Genomic DNA, 6,776 nt, shown 5'->3' on the forward strand with positions numbered 1-6,776 from the left:
CTCAGCTAAGTAAATCATCTGAAAAGATTTAATTGAAATTCTATGACAAAATCTTCGAACAAGGTAATTTACCTAAATCTTGAAAAGAAGCAATCATTGTGTCAATTCTAAAACCTATAGCTTTAACTTCACACACACACACACACACACACACACACACACACACACACACACACACACACACACACACACACACACACACACTGAAAAAGAAATAAAAATAATGAAAACTAAAACTACAAATGTATAGACATGACTTTGAAAAAGTAAAACAATTTAAGTTTTTTGTGGCATGTAGCTGGATGAAAAGCTTACTTGGAAAATCCATATTCAGAAATGTTTGATAAATGCAAAAAAGTTTAAATGTTATGAGGTGTCTGGTTGGGAGTGAGTAGGGATCTGAGCGGAGAGCATTAAGGTCAATGCATAAAGGTTTAATTCGGTCTGGATTTGACTATAGAAGTACTGATTTTAGTTCAGCATCAGTTTCATTTCTAAACAAAATATAAAATTGGACATTACTGGAGAAACAGTGGCGCAGAAGTTAGGGAGTTTGTCCAGCAGCTGGCGTACCTGACAATGAGTGTGACTGAACTGACTGAATAAATAGGGGAGGAGACTGATAGGGAATGCTGGAGATAGGCACCAGCAACCCCTGCGACCCCATCAGGGATTAAGCGGGTCAGAAAATGGATGGATGGATGGATGGATGGATGGATGGATGGATGGATGGATGGAGACTGATAGGAAGACAGGTGTCGCCATTAGTGCAGGTGAAAAATGTAGAGGTAATTAAGCAGAGGGAGAGAGGAGGAGAGCAGAACCTAACAGGAAAACATGGTGAATAAACAGATATGATAAAATAAACTCACTAACTAAACTGAGGACAGGCAGGCAGGAAAATAAGGATTTAACAGAAATAAGAATAACTCCATCATTTCGAGGTGTGCTACATTATAGTAGGGTAAATATGATTCTAGTTCTTTGTACGGATTTAAACCAAAAAAGCTTAAACTCATGAAAAAACATCAGGTTCGATGCTCCTTGGGTAAAATAAAACGGAGTTATAGTTCAGTGGATTTGGATGAGTTTTAGTACTTTCTGGTTTTTAACTGTTGAATAGAGAAGTTTGCGTTGCCGGCGCACATTTTGACGGGAGGTCAAAACTTAACGTTGATTACCGCATATTTTCATGTAAGGTTAATGCTTGCACATGCGAAGTTGTTGTTTTTTGGGGCATACACACGCTTCATACATGAGACCCCTGGTCAACACAATGGGTAGATAACATTCTCTTCAGTCATTAGACGAACCGTTTGGCAGCAGTTGCCATCTGCTGTTCCAGATGTCCTGGCAAAGTTTTAAGTGAAAAAGCAGACAAGTAGGGTAGGGGGATCAGATCTCAAACAACCAAATGTGGGTCAACAGGATTCTTGTGAGGGACAATGCAGGACACATAACCAACACTATGTTAACGTCTCGCATTTGATCTGACCCAATCACATGCGAAACATTGTTTCAGTTTGTGAGACAGCAGGTCAACAGTAAAAAATGCAGGACAGTTCCGCATAAATCCTAACATCTGGTCCACCCTGAAGCATGGACATTTGGTAGCCTGTGTTTTGGAAGTTGATAATGTTCCAATAGTTTTGCCAAACATTTATGAATATAATAACGATCCAAATAATAGAACTCTGTTACAGCGGATAACATTAGTAATCACAGAGTTCTGGGCTAATTTCCAGACTGATCATATTATCATTGGAGGGAATCTTAATTTAGCTCCAGATCAGAGGTTAGATCGATGGCCTTCACTGCTGTTAAGAGAAAAAAGAAACCCCAGTCTTGAAGATTTTGTTAATATGGATTTGACAGGTGTTTGGAGAAGGCTGCATAGTGGAGTCAAACAATTCACCTGGCACAAACCTACTGGTCAAAGTAAATCATGTATTGATTATTGGCTGGTATCTGGTGCAATCCTATGTTAATGAAACAATGATAGCAAACTGTCCTTTGACTGATCGCTGCAATAGAGTTCTGTCAATCCATTAAGGAACCAATCCTAGACATAAAAAATGGGAGTACTATTAAAACTTCCATAAATAAATGGGAATACTTGAAATATAGTATTAGAAAGGATTCAATTAATTTAAATAGAAAAATAGAAGCATAAGAAACAATAGTGGTCCGAGATCTGATGTCACTTTAAAGTAAATTAAATTGGAGAGAAGATGAAGTAATAGAGATAGAAATATAAACATTTTCTCAAGCCTCAGGCCTGCAGTTACAGTTTAATAAATGTGAAATCTTAAGCATCCATAACTGCTCCAAATGTTTAATTTACATATTCTAGTCAAAAACAAAATAACGTATTTGGAATTTGGATCACAAAATGTACAATTACTGTACAATATTGATAAATGTAGAAATATATTGAACAATTGGCTTCAAAGAGATATAAATTAGTTTGGCAGAACGTTGTTAAAAAAAAATTCTTTATCCAGGCTGACATATCCTGCAAATTCTCTACCTATCCCTCTGAGACTAATTAAGGAGATTAACAGATTAAATGTTAACTTAATCTTAAAATAAACATCATTACATTAGAAAAAGAGATTTGTCATGAAATTATGATGAATGTGCTATCAAGGCAATTGATTTTGAAATTGTGAATGGAACATTGAAGATTGGATGGCTCCAATCCCTTTTAAAAAATAGTATCTTATTGGTTTGTAATGCCGACATTTGTATTTCACAAAGTTGAAGGCATTGAAGTAGCAACCAAAATGTGATTTTGATTTATCTAAACTACCTCTTCAACTATCTTCCTTTCATCAACAGGTTTTGTTGCAGTGGAAAATTATGTTTAAACATAACTTTAGCCCACGTAATGTTCCATTATGAAATAACAAAATCTTGAGTGGAAGAAAATCCATATTTATGGAAGACTGGTGGAATAAAACATATTGGGTCGATTTTGCAGTTATTGGACGAAAACAGTGACATCCTTACATTGGAGGAATTTAACTAGTATAGAATTGATTGTTCTCAGGCAAAACACAAGAAAGTAATACAAAAACATTCCTGACGTCCTCATTCAGTCAGTAAAAAATAATTTGTCTTACATAACAACACCAAGTTTTTTAAAATTGATGATGTGGACATTATTGAAATAAACTGTAATAATACATTTTCAAATCAATATTTAACAAACATTATGTACTCAGGTAAAATGAAGAACACGCTTATCTTAAAATGTTTTGACATCTACAATATCTAGAACAAAATATTTAACATCCAATTCATCCCAAATATAAAGAAATGCATTTTAAGATAATAAATATCAAACAAGAAAATCTTTCTCCCATGAACAAGAGTTCATGGGAGAAAGATTTAAATTTGATGTTGAAAAACATAACCAGAAACAACTAAACACTTGCAATTGGTTTTGCTCAAAATGTGCATAAACCGACGCACTCTTGGCTCCATACTTTAGACCTTGTGCTGACATATGGCATTGATTGTGAAGAATTAACAGTATTTCCTCACAACCCTGTCCTATCTGATCATTTTTTAATAACATTTGAGTTTAATCTAACTGAGTTCTCCACCCCCAAAAGAGGGTTCCATTATAGTACATCTTTATCGAACAATGCTGCATCAAACTTTAAAGAGTCTGTCCCCATTTTAATATTGTCAGTATTGCAGAAATGCCCTGCAGATAGCAGCAATGTTGTTTCTTCCCATTCACAAATAGATGTCTTTGTTAACGGTATGATTTCGTTATTGCGTTCTGCATTAGACAATATATCTCCCTTGAAAAATAAGGTGATTATTCACAGGAAGCTGGCTCCCTGGTTTAATTCAGAGCTGCGTTCCTTGAAGCTCAATGTTAGGAAATTGGAGAGAAAATGGCGCTCTACACACCAAGAGGAATCCTACCTAATCTGGAGGGACAGTCTATTGTTGTATAACAAGACCCTTCGCAGAGTTAGAGCAGCATATTTTTCATCATTAATTGAGCAGAACAAAAATAATCCTAGATTTCTCTTCAGTACAGTTGCCAAATTTACACAGAGTCAAAGCTCAGTTGATCCATCCATTCCCTTAGCTCTTAGCGGTAATGATTTTATGGGATTCTTCATAAATAAAGTTGATTCCATTAAAAATAAAATAATTGGCATCCTCCCAAACATGATTACCTCTTCCTCAGTAAGTGAAGCAGCGTTGGAGGAATCTTTAGAACCTGCGTGGTGCCTGAACTGTTTAGAAGCAGTAGAGCTTTCTGAGCTATCTAAAATATTAGCTTCATCTAAACCTTCTACCTGTATGTTAGACCCAATCCCAACCAAATTGTTTAAGGAGGTATTCCCTTTGATCAGTGGTCCTATTTTAGACATGATTAATCTATCCTTAGTAAATGGATATGTACCACAGGCTTTTAAAGAAGCTGTTATTAAACCTTTACTTAAGAAACCTTCTCTTGATCAAGATGAGTTAGTAAAATACAGACCTATATCTAATCTTCTTTTCTTATCTAAAATTCTTGAGAAAATAGTTGCTAATCAACTCTGTGAACATTTACAAAGTGATGACCTACTTGAGGAGTTTCAGTCAGCCAGAGCTCATCATAGCACTGAAACAGCTCTGGTGAAGGTCACCAATGATATTCTCATGGCCTCAGATAATGGACTTGTGTCTATACTTGTCCTGTTAGATCTCAGTGCTGCATTTGATACAGTTGATCACAATATTCTCCTACAAAGACTTGAGCATACTGTAGGGATTAAGGGAAAAGCATTAGGCTGGTTTAAATCTTATCTGTCGGACAGATTCCAGTTTGTTCATGTTAATAATAAATCTCCTTTAAACTCTAGGGTCACTTGTGGAGTACCACAGGGTTCAGTCCTTGGACCAATTCTTTTTACTATATATATGCTTCCGATTGGCAAAATTATCAGACAGCATGGGATTAATTTCCACTGTTATGCTGATGACACTCAGCTATATTTATCCATAAATCCTGATGAATCCAATCAATTACTTCGACTGCAGTCATGTCTTGATGACATCAAAAGCTGGATGACTTTAAATTTCCTGCACTTAAATTCTGACAAGAAAGAAGTTATTATCTTTGGACCAGAGTCCTCAAAAAATAAACTTCTTAATCAATCACTTAATCTGGATGGCATTAACTTGGCCTCTGGTAATAAAGTAAAAAATCTTGGTGTTATTTTCGACCAAGAAATGTCATTTAAATCCCATATTAAACAGGTTTCCAGAGTCTCCTTTTTTCACCTCAGGAATATCGCCAAAATTAGAAACATATTGTCCTGGTGTGACGCTGAAAAACTAGTCAATGCATTTGTTACTTCAAGGCTGGACTATTGTAATTCTTTACTATCAGGAAGTCCACAAAATGCAGTTCAACGTCTTTAGCTGATCCAAAATGCTGCAGCAAGAGTTCTGATGAAAATCAACAAGAGGGATCATATTTATCCAATTTTAGCTTCCTTTCACTGGCTTCCTGTTAAATCAAGAATAGAATTTAAAATTCGTCTTCTAACGTATAAAGCCCTTAATAATCAAGCTCCATCATTTATCAGAGCTCTGATTACCCCATATGTTCCTAACAGAGCACTTCGCTCTCAGACTGCAGGTCTGCTGGTGGTTCCTAGAGTCTCTAAAAGTAGAATGGGAGGCAGATCCTTTAGCTATCAGGCTCCTCTCCTGTGGAACCAACTCCCAGTTTTGGTCCGTGAGGCAGACACCCTGTCTATTTTTAAGACTAATGTTAAAACTTTCCTTTTTGACAAAGCTTATAGTTAGAGTGGCACATGTTACCCTGAGCTACCTCTATAGTTATGCTGCTATAGGCTTAGGCTACTGGAGGACATCAGGGCCTATTTTTCTCACTCTACTGATTTCTACTGTTCTTCAGTCTACTGTTCTCCAGATTTGCATTGCATTACATTGAAATAATTATTGTCATTTCAGCTTTTAACTTTTTGTTCTCTCTTTTCTTCATAGTTACACCTGGTTTGACGTTCTGTTAACTGTGACATCATCCAGAGAAGACAGATCACCGGCTATTACCATCTAATGTAGAACAGATTACTGGATCAATGTGTGCTTCTGTGCTTTTTTGTCTGTCTTGTTGTGCCTCTGCTCTGTCTTTTGTAACCCCCAGTCGGTCGAGGCAGATGACCGTTCATACTGAGCCCGGTTCTGCCGGAGATTTTTCCTTCCCGCTAATGGGTAGTTTTTCTTTCCACTGTCGCTTTATGCCTGCTCAGTATGAGGGATTGCTGCAAAGCCATGGACAATGCAGACGACTCTCCCTGTAGCTCTACACTTCTACAGGAGTGAATGCTGCTTGTCAGGACTTTGAAGCAATCAACTGGTTCACTTATATAGGAATGTTTTGACCAATCTGTATAATATGATTGATTTGACTTTGTAAAGTGCCTCGAGATGGCATGTTTCATGAATTGGCGCTATATAAATAAAATTGAATTGAATTGTTTTGTGCATAGAAGTTAAGGAAATATATACACAGTACTTCACAACTTCTTATCTTCCAAATCCATAAATGTAGATTTGTTTTCTCTTTTCAAAATATCCAGTTTGGTTTATATTTTAAAAGGAATAATATAACATTTCTGGTCAATATTGTAATTATTGCAAAATACTACATGTGCAAACTTGTAAAATGCCCTCCTTCTTTCCCTACTCTTAAAGATGAACTCTGCCTTTTCAAAAGACCTCTTGGAAAG

Source organism: Fundulus heteroclitus, unplaced genomic scaffold, assembly GCF_011125445.2.
Source record: "Fundulus heteroclitus isolate FHET01 unplaced genomic scaffold, MU-UCD_Fhet_4.1 scaffold_28, whole genome shotgun sequence".
Lineage (NCBI taxonomy): Eukaryota > Metazoa > Chordata > Actinopteri > Cyprinodontiformes > Fundulidae > Fundulus > Fundulus heteroclitus.